This window comes from Schistocerca gregaria, chromosome 3 (assembly GCF_023897955.1).
Source record: "Schistocerca gregaria isolate iqSchGreg1 chromosome 3, iqSchGreg1.2, whole genome shotgun sequence".
NCBI classification, from domain to species: Eukaryota; Metazoa; Arthropoda; class Insecta; order Orthoptera; family Acrididae; genus Schistocerca; species Schistocerca gregaria.
In genome coordinates, this window is record NC_064922.1 from 213,155,594 (window position 1) to 213,181,099 (window position 25,506).

A 25,506-nucleotide genomic window follows, 5' to 3' on the forward strand; every position below is an offset into this window, starting at 1 on the left:
TTGAAATTTACCTTGATTGGCCGCCATAACTTTCTGTCGAGAATTAAAGTTACCGTTTCAAAGTACAGCAGTATTGTACTAGAAGTAAGTAAGAGAAGTAGCTTTTTTAAAAAAGTCTACTCGAATGGTACGCTTTGAACATTTTCTATTGCTGTTCATATCTCCAAAACGAATAACATTTCGAAGAAAAATGAACGTGCTGGTTATTGTCTCTTTGGTGGACATTTCACGCTCCTAGACAAGAAGTATCATCGTTTCGTCAAGATACGTACAAACCTCTGACAGCGACGTAACATGCCCTGTGGAATGTTTTTCATTTTAATGGCGGAAGTGTGTTGGAGACGTTCAAATTTCTAGCAACATCTTATATATCTTGAATAATACGATTTATGTATCTCATTCCAAAGATATCTAGCGATAGTGTTCAGGTAATTATTCAAGTATATGAATATAGTGATATGCATATAAAGTTCGGTATCGTACAACTTGTAAACGGCAATGTGTTTGACATCCATAGTTTATTAATGCATGGATGCAGAGCACATTGCTCTTGCATTTTGCACAACATCAATATTTGGCCACTGCCTGAGACAGAAAAGACGAGTACCTAGAACATATGGTCGGATATCTGCGTGTCTTCTTATACGTTAAATGTTTAGACTTACATTTCTCTGTAAGAGAACAGCTTCTGACAGCACCTGACTAATTTTGGATGGTCCTCATTGAGGAAAATATGTGGTTGGCTCATGGAATCACATATGATCCAGATTTGTGCAACATTTAAATGTGCCATTGTCCTACGTTGGGCTGCATGGAAACGTGAGAGAAAGCATACTCGATCTCAAGGTTAAACTCTTTCACATCTGGCGACCACAACGGAAGATCACCTCATTGTGCACCAATCACGTCGTAACAACTTTCCCATTTGCGCCTGCAGCCAGATTAGATAATTAATGTCCTAGGCATCACAGAACAATAAGTAACATATTAGAAACTTAAACTAAGTTAATGTGATATGTACTACACAAATCCGCTTGAGTTCCTGCGAAAAACAAGCCGGCACCATCAAAGAACAACAGAAAATATATCACAATAGTCACAGTTTCAATCCACGGTAGATTATAGCCCGGAAGGCATAATAAGATAGTAAAATAAATGAATAAAATCACTAATGTTGGTAAATCTGTTATTATCATTCTCCATCAGCTACTCTTTACTGCTACAGACAATAGGACTAAACGAGACTCCCTTTTCAGTGCACAACAAGCAGCAACATATAAGTCATGAAACATGTGACTATGTGCAGTTGTTGATCACATCTCCAGAGTGATTACGAAACCCAGCTCTGTGTTTTCTCTTGTAGCGGGAAAGTAAGGCACATGACAGAACGAGCAGCCTTATGTCTTCACAGTAAACACTGTAATATCAAACCTCTGACAAACGTTTCTGAATCGCTGCGCGACCGATATCTGGCGCCTCGTATCCTGGAATACGCCTATTGACGTGAATGGGACCTGGCACATTTGCCGGTGTGGCTGTGAGTCCTATTTTCAGCTGTAGGCTGTGACTGAAGCAGCACGGACAGCGCAGGTCTTCGGGGCAATGGGCTGGCTGTTCGTTCTGCCGCCGGTGTGATTTCCAACTTTGTCTGGCTAAACATATTCCGGACGCGACTGACTTGTATCGGAAATTGGATTAGGCATGTTATTCCTTTGATCGACCAGATCTGGAGGCCGCCTGTGTGCCGTCGGTATCTACCCATCTCTTGGCGTCTCCAAGCTTTCCCACTGTTTCTCACCGCACAGTGTCTTTGGACGCTCGGTGAGCTATCTTAAGTTGTCGCTTCAGTGCCGATACCACGTGTCATTGGTAAAGACTGATGTCGCTCCGCTACGTGAGCGTGATAATTGTGACTGGGTCGGTTCCTGCTTGTGTTGTGTCTTGCTGCTTCTACAGCGTAACAATTACTGAACTATAAAAAAAAGGAAATCAGTTACAAACTATGGCGTCAACATGTAAAGGTCACAACAAATACTCGGATTTAGGTTATGACATATTCGATATGCCTGCCATCACTGGCCATGACATGGCGTAATCAATTAACGAAATTCTGCATGGCCCTCTGAAGTATCGGAATATCAATTGCGTCTTTGAGCTCCTGTGTGTCTTTGGTTAACTCAGCAATCGTTTTGGAGTTTTTACCGTATATCTTGTATTTAACATAGCCCCACAAAAAGGAGACGCATGTGTTCAGATCGGGAGAATATGGTGACCAATCGAGGCACATGCTTGTGGCCCCTGGTTCCGAAAGTGCTCCTCCAGGACATCAAATACTCTGCTTCCTCGATGGGGGTTCGAGCTCCGTCTTGCATGAACCACATCTTGTCGAAATGAGGGCACTTTGGATAATGGGGATGAAATCATCTTCCAAACCGTTCACTCACCGTTCGTTAGTCACCGCACCATCATGGAATATCGCACAGATTATTCCGTGACTGGACATTGGACAGCACACAGTCAGCCGTTGATGGTGAAAATACTTCTCGATCACCAAATGCGGATTCTCAGTCCTTGAAATGCGCCAATTTTGCATACTGATGAACTCATCCAAATAAAGTGGGTTTCGTGGCTAAACCAATTCATAGAGTGCATACTGATTCCCATTATGTGCAGCGCACTACCGTGCATTTTGGAAGTCCTAACGCGGACCGTTCAGAAATGATGACGATTTAATTTCATATAATTCAGTAACTTCCACCCCGTATGTCACACTCCGCGCGACCGCCTTTAGTTGTTGTTCCCTGTTCCTGTGTCTGAGCAGGCGAATTAAGCAACATGTCGCTCGTTTGACAAAATAATTTGATGGAAATAGAAACGAGTGTTTGGCGTCATTGGCGGGAAGGCCCCTTACGATGCAGATCCGGCCTGCTTGGTGCAGGTCTTACTACATTTGACACCACACTGGGCGACCTGCATACTGGATGGGAATGAAACTATGATGAAGACAACACAACACCCAGCCCCTGAGCGGAGAAAATCCCCGACCCAGCCGGGAATCGAACCCAGGCACGTAGGACGGCAATCCGTCACGATCACGATTCAGCTATTGGGGCGGACAAGATAATTTGATGATTGTGCACTAAATTGCCATGTCGCTTTCTTTAGTTATTTGGACCCCAAAAGCTTATGCGTTTTATGGTGGTAAATATTATTGTACATATTTCGGTGGACTGTACTTCCAACCAAAGTTTGTGTTTAACCTCGAGCCTATGTTTTCCATTCCCTGTGACGGTTAAGTCGCTGATACTGACGACGTGCTGCAGACTTGCCCGCCGCTTCCACATCGACGCCCTGTAAACAAAGTAGACGTTAGCAATCGGTGCAGCCACACCGATGACGAAGAGTGGTAGTGCAAGGGCTTTGTGCTCAAGCCACGCCCTCTGACCGACCAATTAGCTCCAGAGCAGCACTGCCGCTGCCGGTTAGGCGGGAGGAAGGCAGAATTCAGTCTCAAAGCTCAACAACTACCACAGTTGCGACCAAGGTTTTTGCAAGGATTCTGTGGGCCGAGACAAATGCTGGAATTACTCCCTTCGTAAATATTCTGATTTGGGTGTCCTTCTGTCACATTATCAGCATGTCTGCTATTTAGCTGAAATGGCCTTTAGCGGCGCTCCTAACCAGATAATGATAGATATTCATAAAAAAAGTTCTGACTTAAAATGTAATGCGAAGATATGCTAAAGGTCTAAAGCTGTGACCAAGTGCTTCCATTAACAAAGTCTTATGTGGAAAGAAATCTGCTGAAGATGTTTTTAGTTGTGGAAAGACCATAAATTGATTTGCGCAGATAAGAACTATTTATATTAACGGTATAGATAAAATAAACGTATTTCGGTATTTTTATTATTTGTTGCAGATAACAGTTCATCTTCATCCATACCATTTGCGATTCTCTGACCAAAGCATCTGTGATCATAGAATGTATTTGTAGACGATTATCCTTCCAGAAGGGATGTATTGCATTACTCCTGCTATTATTTCCTAATTCCAATCTGAAATTAGACTGAATATTTCGTACGAATAAATTTTCTATAGTAACGTGTCGATTAAGTCTAAAGATTGCCATTAGTTTGACCAAAATTTGAGTACCCCTATTCTTCGTCAGGGGCCTTACCGAACTACAACAACAGAAGAGATGGAAAAGAGATGAACGCTACTCAGAACGAAACATTTCAGGAGATTCTCAACAAGTTGCAAAGGAGGGTGCTATGTGCTTCCGAAAGGATCCTGCGTACTTATTTATTGAAGCAAACTTCGCTGAACAAATCATGTCAGAATTAGCAGACATAACGCATTCACATAATTGATTCCCCTCGATGGGCAGTGAAACCACCGTCTTTATTATGGATGTACAATTACTTTTGTATCTCCCGTAGGAACCTCAAACTAGCGAGCATGGGCAACATGGAAAAGGACTGGAGATAATTGGCGCTAAGTGGAAATGTGAGTCGTTCGAGAGACATGCCGAACAATAACTGTAAACAGGGTGTCAGGGTGGCGCAGTGGTTAACGCAAGTGCGTAATATGCAGGAGATCACGGGTTCGAATCCTAGTCCATAACAAATTTACACTCGCCGCCAATGATTCCGTAAAAAGTCGCGATGCAGCTTACTTCAATAATTCCTTTCATTTCATATTAGGCGTGGTGTATGTTAATAAGGACATGCTCGACAGAACAGACGCCATGCATTTATATACACCGCACTCAAACTGAAGTTCTTCTCTTAGGAACTTGTTCACAAATTGTTATTGACGAACAAGCAGAAGGGCGCATAGAGCAACATAAACTGAAGAGAAAATCGTTCATGTCATGGGTGAGATTCGAACCCATGAACCTTACGAAAACATCTCTGCCTTGGTCTGCGCAGCCTGCACGGGCTGCAGCCACATAGGTTTTTGGTCAGACTGAAAGTGGTACGTCTGTCACCACCGCCGCTCCTCCATAACTCCACTACTCCATAGAGATGAACGGATTACGTTGAAAGAGGCACCACCAGCAGAATTTCTGACCCAGGCAGGAAGGCACAGAACACACAGCAGTAGGGTTGAAAGCTTGTGCATAAGAGCCGACATCTTCCCTTCCTAAACGCGAAGCAGTCGCTGTGAGGGTCCAACTTCGCCGGTCCAGTGACACAGTTCGCCAGATCCTAGTGAACCTTTACAACACGCATGACGATTCACAATAAAACAGGAACTCAGCGAAGAAAATGTGTTTTACGAGCTGGCACTCGCACAGCTCCATCGGAATGCGGCTTTGGAAAACGTAATTTTAACAAATGACAAGGTGTCATCCACAAGCAACAACGGCTTAAGAGTAGTATTTTTGGCTGCGAGGAAAAAGACAATGCGAAGAATAGGCAGTGATGACAAGAAGACGGGACCCTCTATAAGTTTGATAGGGTGAGTGAGAGTGAGGGAATCCTGTTAGCAGGCAGTACATCCAAATTCTGAAGAACGTGATGCTGCCTGCAGTGTGAATGCTATACCGTGATGGAGAATTGGCACTATTGGAAGTCTATTTATTTGAGTACAAGACCGCATTCGTTGAGCAGCAGCTGACCCACATGGAAGTTATCGTTGTGGAAAGGCTACCAATAGTTGCTGATGAGAAGCCAGTGGATAATATATGGGTGGAGGTAGAAGGAACAGTTAGAGAACTAGCCAGGAAACCAACCGATTACAGTTGACGCTCTTTGGGACAGCGTTCTTGAAGCCTGGGAGGTAATTGTCTCTTTGCGTCAGTGACGTGCAACGCTTGCTAGATTCCGTGCCAAGATGCATGATTGAAGTCAGAAATAATAGGAGATTCTGGACAGAGTATTATAGCACAGAAATCATTTTATTTTCCTTACTTTTTCTTCTGCTCAATTCTCTGTATGCGTCAGACAGTCGAAGATCACTTGTCGCCGACCGCCGTGGCCGAGCGGATCTAGGGGCTTCAGTCTGGAACTGAGCGACTGCTTCGGTCTCAGGTTCGAATCCTGCCTCGGTCACGGATGTGTGTGATGTCCTTAGGTTAGCTAGGTTTAAGTAGTTCTAAGTTCTAGGGGACTGAGGACCTCAGCTGTTAATTCCCATAGTGCTCAAAGCCATTTGAACCATCATTTTTTTCTTTTTTTTTTTTTTGATTACTTGTCGACGGAAAAATATCGAACACGAGATAAATTATGAGTTACCTTTCCTCTACGTTACCCTTCTAGTTGTTATTGATTTCTTTGAATTCTGTTCTTTGAATATTACACTACCATTAATTGATCTCTACTTACAGGCGTAAAAGGGAATAAATCACAGGGCCTTTCCTACGGATGTTGTTCGTCGTTCCAAATTCACCTTTCTTCTCCTCTCTGTTACCTTCCACTGGATACTGCCACAAATACGTATAATATTTCTTCTAATATTTCATTTTTTCTTCCACCTCTCTCTTTCTCTCTCCTGTCACTGTGGTCTCACTTGCATTTTACTCCATCATCCCAAAATTAATAAACAAATCAAGCAGTTTTCATTGAAATAATACCTTTTCCTTTCATGACACCCTCCAGTTGAACCCTTTCTTTCTTCTCTCCTCTATCATTTCTCCCCAAACATATGACACAGCTTACTTTTAAATCATGTGTTTTATTGCCCATCCGTAGATCTGCGGGTATTATTGCCTTATACTTTTCATCTCTCCCCGACGATGATATAAACTGTGATATATGATTCTCTTTTCTGTATGGTACTCTTTTATTGTCTTCTACGCACTTTCGTATTCCATAGTGTGTGTGTGTGTGTGTGTGTGTGTGTGTGTGTGTGTGAGAGAGAGAGAGAGAGAGAGAGACACAGAGACAGAGAGAGAGAGACAAGTGATAACATCGAGAGGGGTGACGGACACAGTCATTATCTTGCGCAGCATATGGTTTTCTCCGAATACACGTTTGGGTTCCATAGAAATTGGACAACGTAGGTGTGAAGAGATTCATCAGCAGTATTCTACCTCTGACGGCTTGTTATGATTAAGTGCAGAGGTGCGAGTAGCGATGAGTAGTCGGCAGCTTTGTAGTTCACAGTGTTGACGTGGAAAGTACGAAAAAAGTTGGCTTTGTTCATCCAAGACAGCGTATCACGAAAATAACTAGCGGTTGGTCGCTTCTTAAAAGAACAATGAATTGTTGTACATTGTTTCCGTGGGGCCTGATGTGCTTGATTTCCTGTGAATATTGGATATTTCGTGCTTTGTAGTTTGAATTCTTCTCTAGACAAGTTTTCTTTTTTCATGGTTTTGAGGACATTGCGGTATTTTTAGTTCAGAGTTGAGTGGAGACTGGGATAGCAAATCAGTAGCGGTGGGAGTTGATTTTCGTCATGAGGGTTGTTAGACTGGGACAATAGTACATTATTTTGTTTGACCGGCTTTTGTGTTTTGCTGAAATTTCTGATACATTGCACGGTACTAGATGGGGTTAAGAGAAGAATATATCAGTTTCATGTTTTCTATTTAGAAATGACTTTCTCACGTTTGTCCATGAAGATGTCACCTGGAATTTCACTTTTTTCATGACTATTGGTTGTTCTGGTATTGCACTCGTTATCTATCCAATTTTTACAGGTAAAAGAGGCATGTTCAACATTAGCATCTGCAGAAGGAAATGTGCTGGAGCGCTGTCTTTGTGGAGTAATTAAAACTAAATTACCGTACAAGGCTTAGGACTGTTTTGGGATATGATGAATGCTCCAACAGATCACGAGAGCGACCGTATTTCAGAAACGTCACATAAAGCAGTTGCCTGTTGTAGCAATTGCTCCTCTATGAGTCTCATATTGATATATTGATGGCGTAAAGATGCCTTTAGTAAGAAACCATCATGCAAAAAAATTAAAAAAAAACGAACTGCACTGGGTCCAAGGCACTAAATGCAGCTGTACCCAACGCTCTTCTAGGCGAATCTCTCTGTGGTGTTTTTGTTTCTCTTCCTGTCGTGCGCATATTAAAAATGAGTAGCTTATTTACTTGAAAATTTTCACTATTATTGAAAAGTAGCTACAATGGTTTATTATAATTATGAGGGACAAGCTGCTTCTCGTTGTCGTGATTATCATAGACGGAATGCCAGTATTACTTTAGGACGACTGTCCTGTCCGTGTTTTGGGTTTGTTTTACATTCCTTACTTTCGTTTATTTATGGCTCTGCAGGGCCCTTCTCCATAATGGCACATTGTTTACTTGCACAGTAGTCTTTTATGATGTGAGACTGAACTGCAGTTGTAGTTTACGGAATCTCTCTGTGGATATCCAACTTTTGCAGTTAGTGGTCTGTTGCCGACTTCGCATTTGTATTCCACTGTTTTGGGGGGTAGTGCCAATGACAAGTTTTTTCAGGAAAGCCCTTTTTTGACCAGATGTTGTTTAGGTAAGCATAATGCTTACACTAAACCACTATAGACACTCCAAAAAGTGAATCATCACTGGTGAATGCTCTTTTCAATTTGGAGTGCACTTAGGAAAATAAAACAATAACCTGTGTAAGTAGGACCCCTAGTAGTCGGCGACTTTATTTGACGCCTCTGCTGGCTGCAATCACCTCTTTCTACGACAACCACGGGCGAAGTCCTTATTGTGTGGTTTCCACGGCGATAGTGCTTTTAGTGCACGCCGTCCACAGGCGAAGTGTCCTCACTCTGCGTTTGCTCTGTAAAATTTCTACATTACTTCAGTTGGAGCTTTAGAAAAAATGTAATAGAACACCAATGAGAACGTTGTTCCGCATCTCTATGCCAACAGCAGTCGTTCTAGTATCAGAATGCACCACTCCATTCAAATTTCAAGCACTGCTTTAAACATGGCGCAGCGCGTACGGAAACACAGGTCGTCCCATCTGTATTTTGTCAGAGGTACGCTGGCGAGAGGCGACGCCACCCTAGAACTTGGTCTAGGCGACCGTTCCCATGGTGGATGCCACAGAGTTGGTTCAAATGGCTCTAAGGACTATGGGACTTAACATCTGAGGTCATCAGTCCCCTAGAACTTAGAACTTCTTAAACCAAACTAAGTACATGACACACGTCCATGCCCGAGGCCGTACTCGAACCTGAAACTGTAGGAACAGCGCGTTTCCGGACTGAAGCGGCTAGAACCGCTCGGTCATAGCGGCCGGCGCCCCAGACTTCCCCACACCAACTTAACCTGCAGTCACTTCCTCTTTAATCGGGTTTCTTCTCTTGAGCAGTATCTCAATAAGGGGACGGGACGTGGTGTTACCAATTCACTTTACGAATATGTTCGGCCCAAAACATTTCGGTGGCGACGGGCTGGTGGCGTCTCAGGCTCCGTTTGACAAAATCCGCGCAACACAATCTAATATTTTTGCATTGTATTAGCCACCCGAAAGGCGCCATGCCAATGCAAATCTCATACTGCGCCTGCTCGCTCCCATCCGTCCAGCGAGTCTCGTGCTTTTAGAATGCGCCGCCGACGGCCTTCCACTACCTTGTTGCAGGAGAGCCGTCACCTCCACTAGCGGCCGTAAAGGCTTTACTATTCCTGGTGAGGCAAAATACCTCTTTTCATCCCACGACATGTTCGATAGAACAGACGCCATATCCATATTAGTATATAATTCTAGCAATATTGGCCATGACCTTGTTCTTCTGTGCGGATGCAACAAATTACTCGTCTTCCACGAGTAATGAATGTGTTGGGTAGGGATGCTACGAATGTAGTGTGTGAACATGCAAGGTGAGAATGTGTGTCTCGTGGGAGGCGTGCGCGAGATAGGCCCTGCCGTTGCACTGTCCTCTGTGCCCTCAGTGGCTCAAAAAATGGTTCAAATGGCTCTGAGCACTACGGGACGTAACATCTGAGGTCACCAGTCACCTACGTAAACCTAACTCTCCTAAGGGCATCACACACATCCATGCCCGAGGCAGGATTCGAACCTGCGACCATAGCGGTGGCGTGGTTCCAGACTGAAGCGTCTAGAACTGCTCTTTCACAGCGGGCGGCCTCAATGGCACAGATGGATAGAGCGTCTGCCATGTAAGCAGGATATCCCGGGTTCGAGTCCCAGTTGGGCACACATATTCAACTGTCTCTGTTAATATATATCAACGGCCGGTCAGAGTGGCCGAGCGTTTCTAGGCGCTACAGTCTGGAACCGAGCGACCGCTACGGTCGCAGGTTCGAATCCTGCCTCGGGCATGGATGCGTGTGATGTCCTTAGGTTATTTAGGTTTAAGTAGTTCTAAGTTCTAGGGGACTGATGACCACTGCTGTTAAGTCCCATAGTGCTCAGAGCCATTTGAACCATTCATCTCTTGGCACTTCCGGGCCCTGGTCAGCAATTTGTTGAATGTAAGTCGATGTTGGACAACTGGAATTGCTGCAGTTTTACACAAAATGTTCTGCTGCAGTTGTTGAATACTATGTAGGTTATTGCTATACACCTGCGACCTGAGGGCTCCCCACACTAAGTAATCCCTCACTGACAGGTTAGATGGCCTGTGTGGTCAGCTAGAGGCTCGACGAGACTGTTCTCAGCTCTTACCTCTTTGAAGGTTACGTAAATGTGCTCTAAGTTTCGTTGCTTTATTCTGTTAGGAGTAATTGACTGTCTTTTCCTCCTCTGTCACAAATTCACGACCAATCGTATCCACTCGCCCGGGCCACTTTTATTTTCCCCACCCTGTACCATGCCAATTACACTTTAATGTTCTTGTCCACGGTTTAAGTGGTTCATTTTCTTCGTGACAGCACTATACTGGCAATATATTTCTGTTGCCTTTGGTTACCTCAGGCATGATGTTCACTCAGAACGTGCGCGCTGTTCTCTTCATCCACTTGACACTCGTCGTGTACACCGGACTGTAGCGCATCTCCGCTGCTTGCCCTGCTCGGCCGTGACGCAGTATTTGCTCTTTCGTTATATTCTTAACCCATGGCGTATACTTTTCAACAGATTCTGCCCTGTCGACTTGATTATCCGCCCTGTGAACTCGTTCTCTCTTACTTTTCCCCCATTCATCCGGCTTCAAAGGAAATAAATGTGCCTGTACCATATCTGCCACAATACTGAAATGCATCTATGAACAACTTCTCGTGCGTTCCCTGTAGTATCTAAAACAAATTTATCATATGGAGATCCACTTTCTATGAGGAAAATATCGCCGGAACGTCCACTTCCCTTTGCATCTGGCCCAGGCTCTCAAGCCTCAAGACTCATTTCACGCAATGGCGCGGATGCTACTGCACTTAAATGCCATCCCCACAATTAATCACTTCGGCAGAGCCCACTATCATTTCTGCTGCCTCAGACTCCACAATTCCGCTTGATATCGGAACTGGTACTTATAATTACTCTCTGTAACGTCAATAACGTCATCATTGTGTGCCTTGCTTAAATTCTCAGAAACTACTGTTTCGACACCATCTACAACTAATTTAATCTCCTCTACAAAGTATCCCCACGCATCGAAGACGTCCTTCTCTATTCTTTACAGGAGCATCAGGTTCAACTGCAGTTTTGATAGTTGCCGTCCTGTAGACAGGTAAAAACTACCCACAAGCTTACTCCTCTCTTTTTCTGTTTTCTCCTTCTCCCTCCTCTCTGCTTCCCCTATTTCCCATCTTTTAATTCTGCACTTAATCAAAATATTTCTGACATCCCTGTGCACATTTCCAATCAACCAGTCACTGTGCTCTCTCTTCAGCCTCCCCCTATACACTGAGATCTTGTAATAAGCTGTTCCCTTTACCTCAGCCTGGATCACTTCCTATCTGATACACACTTTTGCATTGGCTGCTCGTACCTTAGCTCCTTCGTCTCTTAAAATTCTCAATACATCCAATATGGCGGCCCTTTGCGGTATTGGAAACCCTACTCTTTGTGGCACTAACCATGATATGATTACCTCCCCCCTATACACTGAGATCTTGTAATAAGCTGTTCCCTTTACCTCAGCCTGGATCACTTCCTATCTGATAGACACTTTTGCATTGGCTGCTCGTACCTTAGCTCCTTCGTCTCTTAAAATTCTCAATACATCCAATATGGCGGCCCTTTGCGGTATTGGAAACCCTGCTCTTTGTGGCACTGACCATGATATGATTACCTCTTACCAACTACACTGACGTAAAAGAAAATCACTTAAGCTTACCACCATCCTAGCAACTCTTGTCGCATTACACGGTTAAATAGCGAGATGTATTTCTTACCATGCACAAAAAATCAAATTATGGGAAGGATTAACGAGAACACTATCATACTATTTCTTATTACAACTGAATTACTGTAACCTAATTATTATTACCAAATCACTACTACACATCGAAACTACGAATAACCTTAGCTTCACCTCCCATGTCACTCAGGTGAAAACTAGTAGATACTATTACACCTCCTCAAAAAATACTGTCATAAGGCATAGTAACAAGTCTCACCTCCTGGAAAACGGAATTGACTTTCCATGACAGTAAAAAGAAACATTACCCACTCCACCATGTGTCGACGGAACTGCCTAGCAGATGTCATGTCATCTTCTTCATACACAGTTAGCAGTTATGGGCATTCTTGCTCCATCTGCCGCTATCAAATGGCGTGTATTGTGGTTCAAAGCCCCCCTGCTGACACCTGTCTGTGAAGTTAGCACGGCACTCATTAGGGTGAACGGCGGCCGTGGCAGGCTATAGGGCCCATAGGTGCACTGCTGACAGAGAGGAGTGTTTCATTTAACTTTGAATATACATTCCGTTGCTCCTGGCCGGTGTCAGCTCGCAGGTGCCTGCTTCCACCCTGGTGGAGATTGATTGGTTGATTTATTTCTTTTTGTGGGGGGCGGGGGGTGGGGGATGGGAGAGCCGGCTCCAGACAGCGAGGTCATCGGTCCAGTCGGACTAGGGAAAGGTAGGTTAGCAATTCTGACGTGGTTTCTCAAAGAAATCATCCCGGAATTTGTCTAAAATGATTTAGGAAAATCACTGAAAACCTATTACATGATGGCTGGACGCAGTATGAACCGTCGTCCTCCCGAATACGAGTCCAGTGTGTTAACCACTAGCCACCTTGCTCTGTCCTGATGGAAAGATAGACACATAGGAATCGACCCCCTGCCGCCAGCAGGAGTCTGGCGATGGCTGGCTTGAACAGCAGGTCAGCGGCGCTGCAGCAACAAATCCTACAAGGAGACTCCGTGCAGGAGGCCGCTCGCCCTACACCGTCTCGAACCCACGGCTGCAGCTGGTGGTGCCCAGATCTCTCACCGCCTAGTTTCGATATGGCACTGTAGTGGTGCTGAACTCCAAATGAACCCGCCTCAAAATTCGCACATTATTCAGCATCCAGTGACGTAGCTGAAATCTGGTTTCGCAGGATAGAGGGGATCAGGTTACGGTTGTGGAGGGGGCTATAATCTGTTATTGTTAGTTGTACAAACTAGACAAACTTTTATTTTCTTAAGAACCACTTACTTACACATTGTCTTAAAAGGATCAAATTAAAACAATGCGGCTGAAGGCATAGTTAAGAAAAATTGCAATACCTCCTGTGCTGAAGGCCCACAACCACACCAAAAACAAGAACAGCTGAAGGCCCGAACACAAGGTACAAAAATTACTTTAAAGAGTACATGCATCTGAAAGCCTTAATTAAAACATTTCATGTAAATACTTGGCTGAAGGACACAAAGACATTGAACAACTCAGGGCTTAGGGCCTGGATAACCAGAATTTCAGATAGTGAATATTTAAAAAAAAGTTTTAGTCAAACCAATTTTCATAATTTTCGTCTAAGACATCTGAGGGCCTTACCGTAAAAATATTTCACGTAAAAGCTTGGCTGAAGGCCACACACAATGGATATTGAACAACTCAGAGCTTAAGGCTTGGATAATTAGAATTTCAGATAGAAGAAACTTTCAAAATTTAGTTTTTAAACAAATCAGTCTTCAAATTTTACTTAAAGTCGACTGAAAGCCTTATTTTAAAATTAAAACAACTAAATTGAAAGACGCCTGCAGGCTTCGCACAGTACATCAGGCATACTTGAGGAGGTAGCTCTAACATAAGGTGAGGTGAGACAGATAGCCTAGAGTAAAGTTAAATAATCGGATGGCAACCCGACCCAGGGACCGCTGAAGGACCGACCAACAAACTAATCGATTCCTTTCCGCCCAACCAACGGTACGACAACGGAAAATATCAGCCAAGGAGGAAGATACCAGCCGCACTACGTCTTCTAACATCTAAAATCATTCAAGGCAGAATCACCTCTCTTAAGAAAAACAGATTATGAACAAACAACTAAAAGACTGCCGAACAGCATCAACACGGTGAAGAAAACACACTGCCGGAAAACTCCGCCAACCAGGGCAGGTAACTGGGGCGTTAACGGCCACAATGTAGAAAATACCGCTGGTGCACTTCACTGATAAGAAACAACGAATTTAATTTTTAAAGGCCATACAGGAAGACGGCTGCAAAATTTTGCTGACTCCAACACACCATACATTGGTGCTAGCCGGAACAGCCCAGGTAGCAACAACCGACAATCAAAGAAGAGATGTAATAGCAGTTGACGTTTCATAACAGGTTAACTGATCACTCAACTTCAGCGACCAGGTTCGGTGGGCAACGAACTTTGTAGCTCTTGCAGCTAGCGCCTCACAATCTGATCGTGCATGCATGCTGCGAGGGAAGACTTCCTCGGTGCTCTGTCCCAATTGACCTACTGCCACACACACCACCACACGGAAATATAGCAGTCCCACCAAAGGTGGTACAGCAGTACTAGTATCGGTAAGAGCTGATGCTGCCACTGACGGAGACGACTCATCAACTCGTTATGGAAGTAACAGGCCACTCAATTGCGACAGAATGCCAAAGAACAAACGGCATCAATGCGACCTGGCCACAGCTCAGTAACTCTCAAGAAGGTTCCTGTCCTTTTGTGTTGACGACATCAACCCTGTCGGGCTATTACTACTGTGAGGTGCAGGTTTCTGATGAGACCTGCTAACCTGAAGTGTAACATTTATATATATGTGGTATTCTGACTCACAGGTGGTCAAACTGCGCTTAGTGGTCCATAGCTGCTGCAGCAATACTTCATAGCGGCTTCCATACAACTTCTCACTATTCTCTCTAACAACTGGGTAGCGATACTAGAACAGCATTAGATGACCTGAGACTGAAATTTGAAAAGTTCGACAGGACTGCCTTACATTCAGTCACACAATTTATGAAATCTCGTTGCTTTCCATGTCATAACGACGAAAGACTGTCGCTCCAATACTCGGGCAATGAGTGCGAAACAACACGAAAATATCGCATTCTCGGTCTGGTCAAGTTTCTGGTGATAGAAATTTATTGCATCTTTCTTTCGTAGTGCAATGGCACTATAGTAAAGTCAACGAAGGGAAAGTAGGGGAAATAATCCGTCAATTTTGTAATTTTTTTACATTGGTAGAGCGAAGAGCAATGAGAAACATTGGAAAAGTACTGATTGTTGGGTGTGAGAGTAGGAGGGGGGCGGGCAGTTAAAGCTAACTTTTCTACGTGTTTCTCGAATAGCTCGAAAAGCATAATTTCTAGAGAATATGGTTCTCATACAGCATTAGATTAAGTTACATTTACTACAGGAATGTCCCACGCCTTTTTCTCTAGGACTGACAGTTTCCTTGTTGCATAGGACTGAAAAATTGCAGATTATTAGAAATAGTGCTTCATAGTATAAAATTAATGTTTGTTCCTGAATGAAATTCAAGATTTCTGTGTGACCTCATAAGCGCGTGACTGCGTGTGAGATTGCTCTCTGTTTTCATATATTTTTAGGTGCAGATACATATTTTAACGGTTTATGTGATAATATATACTATATAAGTGACTTATTACTGGTTTCTTCACTCAGCTCCGCCTTTCTTGTGTTGTGACTTGATATTTGTGAGTGTTTCGTATCGACCAACTTAACCTCTTACCTGTGTTTACATTCCTCGCTGACCAGTTGCAGCTGTAGCGGCGCATCAAAAGCTAAGTGATAATTAATTGTTTGTGTATAGTGGTTTATTTAGGAACATTAGTAGTCTTCAACCGGTGTTCTTGGTGTTTCATGGTGAAATAATTTTAGAAGAGATTTTTGGGAACTGTTTTCAGTTTCGTTACTGTGTCATTATACGTTTGATTTCCTTTCTGTGTTAGTCTTTCGTTATATTCTCATTTGCTGTTGATTAATACTGTTAATAGTAGTGTTATTTCCCTTGTAGAGTAAGTCTGTGATTATTGTAGTCAGTTCTTTAACATCTTCTCATTGTACTAGCGGAACTTAGATAAAGTAGTTTTCTTGTTTCACTAAACTGTAAAATTTTACCATGAGTGAAAAGTGTGGGCTTTGTCGTAGGTTCGTGAGTAGTGGATTGCGGTGTGAGACTTGTTCGAAGTATTTAGACTGGGAGGATTGCATTGGGGAAGCCAGTGGACATTCTGGTGAGATCCTCTTCTGGAACTGCAGGGTATGTAGCAAGAGTAAGTTGATAGAGGAGCAGGAGCGTAAGATCTTTGCCCTTCAGATGCAGGGAAATACGCACAGGAGGAGCTAGATAGGATGAGGAGGGAGAAGGGTGTTGGGGAATGGAAGCTGGCTGTTGGCAAGAGATCTGCTAGGAGAAAGAGTTCTTCAGATAGATTTACTATGGGTTTTGCAATAGATATGACCAACTGTCAGAGTCTAGTGGAGAGGAATCTCTAGTATCTGTAGATGTAGGAAGTATGCAGCTGACCTGAGCAGTTACTGTGGCTAGGACAGTTGCAAAGTCTAAGAGAAAGAAGAAGGTTCTGCTGTTAGGTAGTTCTCATGGTGTAGGCCAGCAGTTGCAGTAAGTGTTGGGGAGTGAGTGCCAGGTCACCAGCATTGTGAAGCCTAATGCAGGATTGGCTCAGGTGACTGTTAACATAGGGGGTTATGTAGGGATTTTCCTAAAGAGGATGAGGTAGTGATTGTGGTTGGGGCTGGTAATAGTATTGATAGGGATGGGGAGTATGACATAGATGGTGACCTGGAAAAGATAGCCACTCAGGCTGGCAACACGAATGTGTTTTAGCGTCACGATCGGCCTCATCTTAATACAGCCGTCAAGCGTAGTAACATGAAACTTGGGTGTGCGCTGATGACAGAAGGCATGAGTCACATTTCAGTGGTGTTGGTGGAGTCTATCAGCAGGACGGTTTCACTAGACATGGCCTGCACCTCAATGGGAATGGAAAGGGGAAGTTGGCAAAGCTTATAGGTGTCACCATAGATGGGGGTGGTGGAATCAGTCATGGGAAAATTCCTGTACTAGTGGATGTTAGAGCTGCACTTTTTCAGATTGAAGTCAGCTCATAGGTATTCCTGTTTAACGGAAGTCTCTCTAACAAAGAAACCAATTTCGGCAAAGCTTAGGTATCGGAGTAATGAGGGAATTAGTATATTTCATCAAAATATACAAGGTATTAGAGATAAAGTTAGTGGACTGCTTATAGATGTTGACTCTGAAATTATTGGTATACCTGAGCACTTCTTAAATAAGGAGATAATGCAGAGGCTTCCTTTACAAGGATACAGATTGGCTGGCGGCTTTTCTAGGAGCTCTATGAGGTGTGGGGGTGTAGCCAAGTATGTGAAAAACGGTATCCCATTTGAGGCAATTGATGTTTCAAAGTACTGCACTGAAAAGGTGTTTGAATGTTGTGCAGGCGCGATTGAAATTAGTGGATTTAAACTTGTAACTGTTGTTATTTATAGATCCCCAGACTTCGATTTCACAACATTTTTGTTAAATCTAGTGGAGGTTATTGTTTCACTTTATAGGAAATACAGAATGTTAATTATATGTGGTGATTTCAATATTAATAAGGTAAGTGACTGTGCGAGGAAAAGAATGCTGGTAGACCTCCTTAAGTAATATAATCTTATTCAAACCGTACTCTTTCTAACGAGAGTGCAAGGGAACAGTTGTACAACCATAGACAACATTTTTGTTCATTCCTCATTACTAGAAGGGCATTCTGTTAGTAAAAAAGTGAATGGCCTTTCAGATAATCATGCGCAATTTTTAACCCTGAAAGATTTTAGTGCTACAACACATGTAAAATATTGTTATCAACTTTTTAGGAAAGCTGATCCAGTTGCTGTAGGGACCTTTGTAAACCTTATAAGGGAAGAAGTGTGGCAAGATGTTTATAGAGCTGATACAGTAGACGATAAATATAATGCTTTCCTTAAGACTTTTCTCGTGCTCTTTAAAAGTTGCTTTCCGTTAGAACGTTCAAAACAGGGTACTACCACAAATAGGCAGCCTGGGTGGCTGACTAGAGGGATAAGAATATCCTGTAGAACAAAGTGGCAATTATATCAAAACGTTAGAAACAGTCAAAATCTAACAGCAGCATTCATAACAAACAGTACTGTAAAGTTCTTAAGAAAGTTATTAGGAAGGCAAAAAGTATGTGGTATACAGATAGAATAGCTAAGTCTCAGGATAAAATTAAAACCATATGGTCAGTCGCAAAGGAAGTGGCTGCAGAGACAGGTCGAGAATATAAAATCAGTTCATAGTGGGAATGTCCGTGTCACTGATAAGTCGCATATTAAGTCGCATATATGTACAGTATTCAATAATTACTTTCTGAATATAGCAGATGAACTAAATACAAAACCTAGTCCCAACAGGGAATCATTTTGCGCTCATAGAAAAAAGTGTACCGAGACTGTTACCTGAAATACTGCTCCATGATAATGACAAGAGGGAGATTGAGTTAATAATTACATCATTAAAGACCAAGAACTCTTATGGATATGACGGGGTATCTAGCAGAACACTGGAGCCTTGTTCTATGTATGTTAGCCCAGTACGTAGCTATATCTGTAGCTTTTCATTTAGGAGTTGTCGGTTTCCTGACCGATTAAAGTACTCGGTAGTGAAGCCACATTATAAAAAGGGAGACAGGGATAACGTTGATAATTATATACCTATTTATATGCCATCGGTGTTTACAGTATTTGAATTAACATAATTTGCTGTCAAATGTACAGTTTGGTTTTAGAAATGGTTTAACAACTGAAGATGTTATATTCTCTTTTCTGTGTGAGGTTTTGTTCGGATTAAATAAAAGGTTGCCAACGCTAGGTGTTTTCTTTGATTTAACAAAGGCTTTTCACTGTGTTGACCACAAGATATTATGGCAGAAGTTGGACCATTATGGAGTAAGGGGAGTAGCTTACAATTGGTTCGCCTCTTACTTAAGAACAGAAAGCAGAAGCTAATTCTGCGCAGTATTGAGAGTGGTAGTGATGTTCAGTCCCAATGGGGCACTGTTAAGTGGGGCGTTCCCCAAGGGTCGGTGCTGGGACCACTGCTGCTTCTTATTTATATAAATGATATGCCTTCTAGTATTACAGGTGATTCAAAATATTTCTGTTTGCTGATGACACTAGTTTGGTAGTGAAGGATCTTGTGTGTAATATTGAAACATTGTCAAATAATGTAGTTTATGAAATACGTTTGTGGTTTGTTGAATATAATTTGTTGCTAAATAACAGTAACACTCAGTTTTTCCAGTTTCTGACTCACAATTCAACAAGAACTGATATTTTGATAAGCAGAAATTGGATATTATAAGCATGACGGAACAATTCAAGTTCCTAGGGGTTCGGATGGATAGTAAGCTGTTGTGGAAAGCCCATGTTCAAAATCTTGTTCAGAAACTAAATGCTGCTTTATTTACCATTAGAACAGTATCTGAAATAAGTGACAGTTCAACACGAAAAGTAGTCTACTTCGCATATTTTCATACGCTTATGTCATATGGTATTCTTTGTGGGGTAATTCTTCTGATTCAAAAAGTGTATTTTTGGCTCAAAAAGGGGCTGTTCCAGCTATATATGGTATAAGTTCGAGAACCTCTTGTCGACCCCTATTCAATAATCTGGGAATTCTGACACTGCCCTCACAGTATATATTTTCTTTAATGTTGTTTGTTGTTAGCAATATTAGCTTACTCCCAAGAGTTAGCAGCTTTCACTCAGTTAATATTAGGCAGAAATCAAATTTGCATGTGGAATGCACTTCCTTGACTCTTGTGTAGAAAGGAGTTCACTATTCTGCTGCATCAATTTTCAATAAGCTACCACAAGAACTCAAAAATCTTAGTAGTAGCCCAAACGCTTTTTGGTCTAAACTTAAGAGTTTCCTCATGGCTCACTCCTTCTATTCTGTCGAGGAGCTCCTGGAAGAGCTGAAAAATTAAGCAAATTCCAGTGTTACTTTGTTGATTTTCTTTCTTTAAACTTGCGAATCGTCGCCTGAATACGTTTCTCGTATTTCATTTTATCTGTTCCTACTGTCGTGCTATAATTTCATGTATTGAATCGTTCCATGACCGTGGAGACTTCTCCTTAATTTGGTCCCACGGAACAATCAATAAATAAAAAATTAAATAAATAAAATAAGTTTAAAAGAAATACAAATGTGTGTATCTCTTACAAGTACAGTAGAATCACATTAGTTGATAAACTTTGTCCTGGGGCGTATGACGAGCTACATGGTGGAGGTCAGGATAAAGTTGTGAGCAAAGTTAATTGCATGATTGTGGCTACTCACTTATCTCTTAGGTCTGCAAACTGAAGAGCGGGCTGACGCATACCCACTCACCCTGCACCAAAAGGTTCAAACGGCTCTGAGCACTATGGGACTCAACATCTTAGGTCATAAGTCCTCTAGAACGTAGAACTACTTAAACCTAACTAACCTAAGGACATCACACACACCCATGCCCGAGGCAGGATTCGAACCTGCGACCGTAGCAGTCCCGCGGTTCCGGACTGCAGCGCCAGAATCGCACGGCCACCGCGGCCGGCCACCCTGCACCATTCATCACGAGAGGTAACTACAGTTTGTTTCACAAAGCTATACCTACCCTACTGCAGCACACCTCTTGAATTGCTGGTGACGCATGGTGTAAACACATCATTGAGAGTTTACTTTTCACAAAGTGAGTTTACACTGCATGGAGAAAAGATGTGTGATGCTACTAATACTAATTCGAGGAACGCACATGAGCGCATTCTGTGTAGATCTCAGCACTGTGCTCTGTCTTGCTGGAGGGGAAACTGTTTCTCAGCCATCCTGTATATTAGTTGTAGCGTTCTTCCAGGAAAGACAACGTTCCATACAACGAGTACTGTTCACATTTTATTTTAGACAGACTACACTTCTCGAGCGTTTCTCTTCCAGTCCTCTTTAACCTCACTGAATTCGTGTTTATACATGGTGGTCGGAAAATCCGGTTACAGACTTGTAGGGCTTGTAGAGGGGAGTAAGTACATCGTATTTTGACCCATCCTACAGCTCCAGTTCTGCCAGGGCCTCATTCGCAGAAGAGCTTCTGTGAAGTTTGGAAGGTAGAGAATGCGTACTGGCAGAATTGAGGCTGTTAGGGCGGCTCGCGAGACGTGCTTGGGTAGGTCAGTTGGTAGAGCACTTGCCCGCGAAAGCAAAGGTCACGATATCGAATCTCGGTCCAGCACACAGTTTTAATCTGTCAGGAAGTTAAGAACTATTTTCAGTTTAATAATGAATTCTATTTACGAAGTGAAGGATTAACAATGGGATCCCCTGGAGTCTGGAACTATAGCAAACATACTTATAAACCATGTAGAACAGATTACATTTATAAAAATAGTGCCAAATAAGTACAAAATCCTATACTGGATTAGATATATGGATAACATGTGCCTGATAGCTGAACCAAGCAATAAAACTGACCAGTTACACACAGACATAAATTCTGTTCACGGTGAAATACATATTAAAATAGAGAAAGGGTAAACTACTTAAATTTCTTGTACATCGGCTAGAAGATTTAAGACAACCAACACACATTTGACACGTACAGAAAACTGACAACAGATATAATTGTACATGAGACATCACATCACCCCAGTTCTCAAAAGCGGGCAGCATCACATGCAAACAAACACACAAATTACAAGAAATGGATCAACACAAAGTGTGAAAGCAACAGAAAATAAATGATGGTACACAATGACATACAACAAAAAATACTCATACCACCAAACCAACAACTCAGTTTAGTAATATATCCCATAAGAAGCAAGAAAATTGATCTATACCAGAAATCAGGAATATAACAACCGAACCTCGCCCCATGAACCATGGACCTTGCCGTTGGTGGGGAGGCTTGCATGCCTCAGCGAAACAGATAGCCGTACCGTAGGTACAACCACAACGGAGGGGTATCTGTTGAGAGGCCAGACAAACGTGTGGTTCCTGAAGAGGGGCAGCAGCCTTTTCAGTAGTTGCAAGGGAAACAGTCTGGATGATTGACTGACCTGGCCTTGTAACAATAACCAAAACAGCCTTGCTGTGCTGGTACTGCGAACGGCTGAAAACAAGGGGAATCTACGGACGAAATTTTTCCCGAGGTCATGCAGCTTTACTGTATGATTAAATGATGATGGCGTCCTCTTGGGTAAAATATTCCTGAGGTAAAATAGTCCCCCATTCGGATCTCCGGGAGAGGACTACTCAAGAGGATGTCGTTATCAGGAAAAAGAAAACTGGCGTTCTACGGATCGGAGCGTGGAATGTCAGATCACTCAATCGGGCAGGTAGGTTAGAAAATTTAAAAAGGGAAATGGATAGGTTAAAGTTAGATATAGTGGGAATTAGTGAAGTTCGGTGGAAGGAGGAACAAGATTTCTGGTCAGGTGACTATAGGGTTATAAACACAAAATCAAATAGGTGTAATGCAGGAGTAGGTTTAATAATGAATAGGAAAATAGGAATGCGGGTAAGCTACTACAAACAGCAAAGTGAACGCATTATTGTGGCCAAGATAGATACGAAGCCCACACCTACTGCAGTAATACAAGTTTATATGCCAATTAGCTCTGCAAATGACGAAGAAATTGAAGAAATGTATGATGAAATAAAAGAAATTATTCAGATAGTGAAGGGTGACGAAAATTTAATAGTCATGGGTGACTGGAATTCGGTTGTAGGAAAAGGGAGAGAAGGAAACGTAGTAGGTGAATATGGATTGGCGCTAAGAAATGGTAGAGAAGCCGCCTAGTAGAATTTTGCACAGAGCACAAGTTAATCATTGCTAACACTTGGTATAAGAATCATGAAAGAAGGTTGTATACATGGAAGGACCCTGGAGATACTAAAAGGTATCAGATAGATTATATAATGGTAAGACAGACATTTAGGAACCAGGTTTTAAATTGTAAGACATTTCCAGGGGCAGATGTGGACTCTGACCACAATCTACTGGTTATGACCTGTCGATTACAACTGAAGAAACTGCAAAAAGGTGGGAACTTAAGGAGATGGGACCTGGATAAACTGAAAGAACCAGAGGTTGTACAGAGTTTCAGGGAGAGCATAAGGGAACAATTGACAGGAATGGGGGAAAGAAATACAGTAGAAGAAGAATGGGTAGCTTTGAGGGATGTAGTATTGAAGGCAGAAGAGGATCAAGTAGGTAAAAAGACGAAGGCTATTAGAAATCCTTGGGTAACAGAAGATATATTAAATTTAATTGATGTAAGGAGAAAATATAAAAATGCAGTAAATGAAGCAAGAATACAAACGTCTCAAAAATGAGATCGACAGGAAGTGCAAAATGGCTAAGCAGGGATGGCTAGAGGACAAATGTAAGGATGTAGAGGCTTATCTCACTAGGAGTAAGATAGATGCTGCCTACAGGAAAATTAAAGAGACCTTTGGAGATAAGAGAACCACTTGTATGATCATCAAGAGCTCAGATGGAAACCCAGTTCTAAGCAAAGAAGGGAAAGCAGAAAGGTGGAAGAAGTATATAGGGGGTCTATACAAGGGCGATGTACTTGAGGACAATATTATGGAAATGGAAGAGGATGTAGATGAAGATGAAATGGGAGATATTATACTGCGTGAAGAGTTTGACAGAGCATTGAAAGACCTGAGTCGAAACAAGGCCCCCGGAGTAGACAACATTCCATTGGAACTACTGACGGCCTTAGGAGAGCCATTCATGACAAAACTCTACTGTCTGGTGAGCAAGATGTATGAAACAGGCGAAATACCCTCAGACTTCAAGAATAATATAATAATTCCAATCCCAAAGAAAGCAGGTGTTGGCAGATCTGAAAATTACCGAACTGTCAGTTTAATAAGCCACAGCTGCAAAATACTAACACGAATTCTTTACAGACGAATGGAAGCCGACCTCGGAGAAGGTCAGTTTGGATTCCGTAGAAATACTGGAACACGCGCGGCAATACTGACCTTCCGACTTATCTTAGAAGAAAGATTAAGGAAAGGCAAACCTACGTTTCTAGCATTTGTAGACTTAGAGAAAGCTTTTGACAATGTTGACTGGAATACTCTCTTTCAAATTCTAAAGGTAGCAGGGGTAAAATACAGGGAGCGAAAGGCTATTTACATTTTCTACAGAAACCAGATGGCAGTTATAAGGGTCGAGGGACATGAAAGGGAAGCAGTTGTTGGGAAGGAAGTAAGACAGGGTTGTAGCCTCTCCCTGATGTTATTCAATCTGAATATTGAGCAAGCAGTAAAGGAACCAAAAGAAAAAATCGGAGTAGGTATTAAAATCAAGGGAGAAGAAATAAAAACTTTGAGGTTCGCCGACGACATTGTACTTCTGTCAGAGACCACAAAGGACTTGGTAGAGCAGTTGAACGAAATAGACAGTGTCTTGAAAGGAGGGTATAAGTTGAATATCAACAAAAGCAAAACGAGGATAATGGAATGTAGTCAAATTAAGTCGGGTGATGCTGAGGGAATTAGATTAGGAAATGAGACACTTAAAGTAGTAAAGGAGTTTTCCTATTTGGGGAGCAAAATAGCTGATGATGGTCGAATTAGAGAGGATATAAAATGCAGACTGGCAATGGCAAGGAAAGCGTTTCTGAAGAAGAGAAATTTGTTAACATCGAGTATAGATTTAAGTGTCAGGAAGTCATTTCTGAAAGTATTTGTATGGAGCTTAGGCATGTATGGAAGTGAAACATGGACGATAAATAGTTTGGGCATGAAGAGAATAGAATCCTTCGAAATGTGGTGCTACAGAAGAATGCTGAAGATTAGATGGGTAGATCACATAACTAACGAGGAGGTATTGAATAGGATTGGGGAGAAGAGACGTTTGTGGCACAACTTGACGAGAAGAAGGGATCGATTGGTAGGACATGTTTTGAGGCATCAAGGGATCACCAATTTAGTACTGGAGGGCAGCGTGGAGGGTAAAAATCGTAGAGGGAGACAAAGAGATGAATACACTAAGCATATTCAGAAGGATGTCGGTTGCAGTAGGTACTGGGAGATGAAGATGCTTGCACAGGATAGAGTGGCATGGAGAGCTGCATCAAACCAGTCTCAGGACTGAAGACCACAACAACAACAACAACAACAACA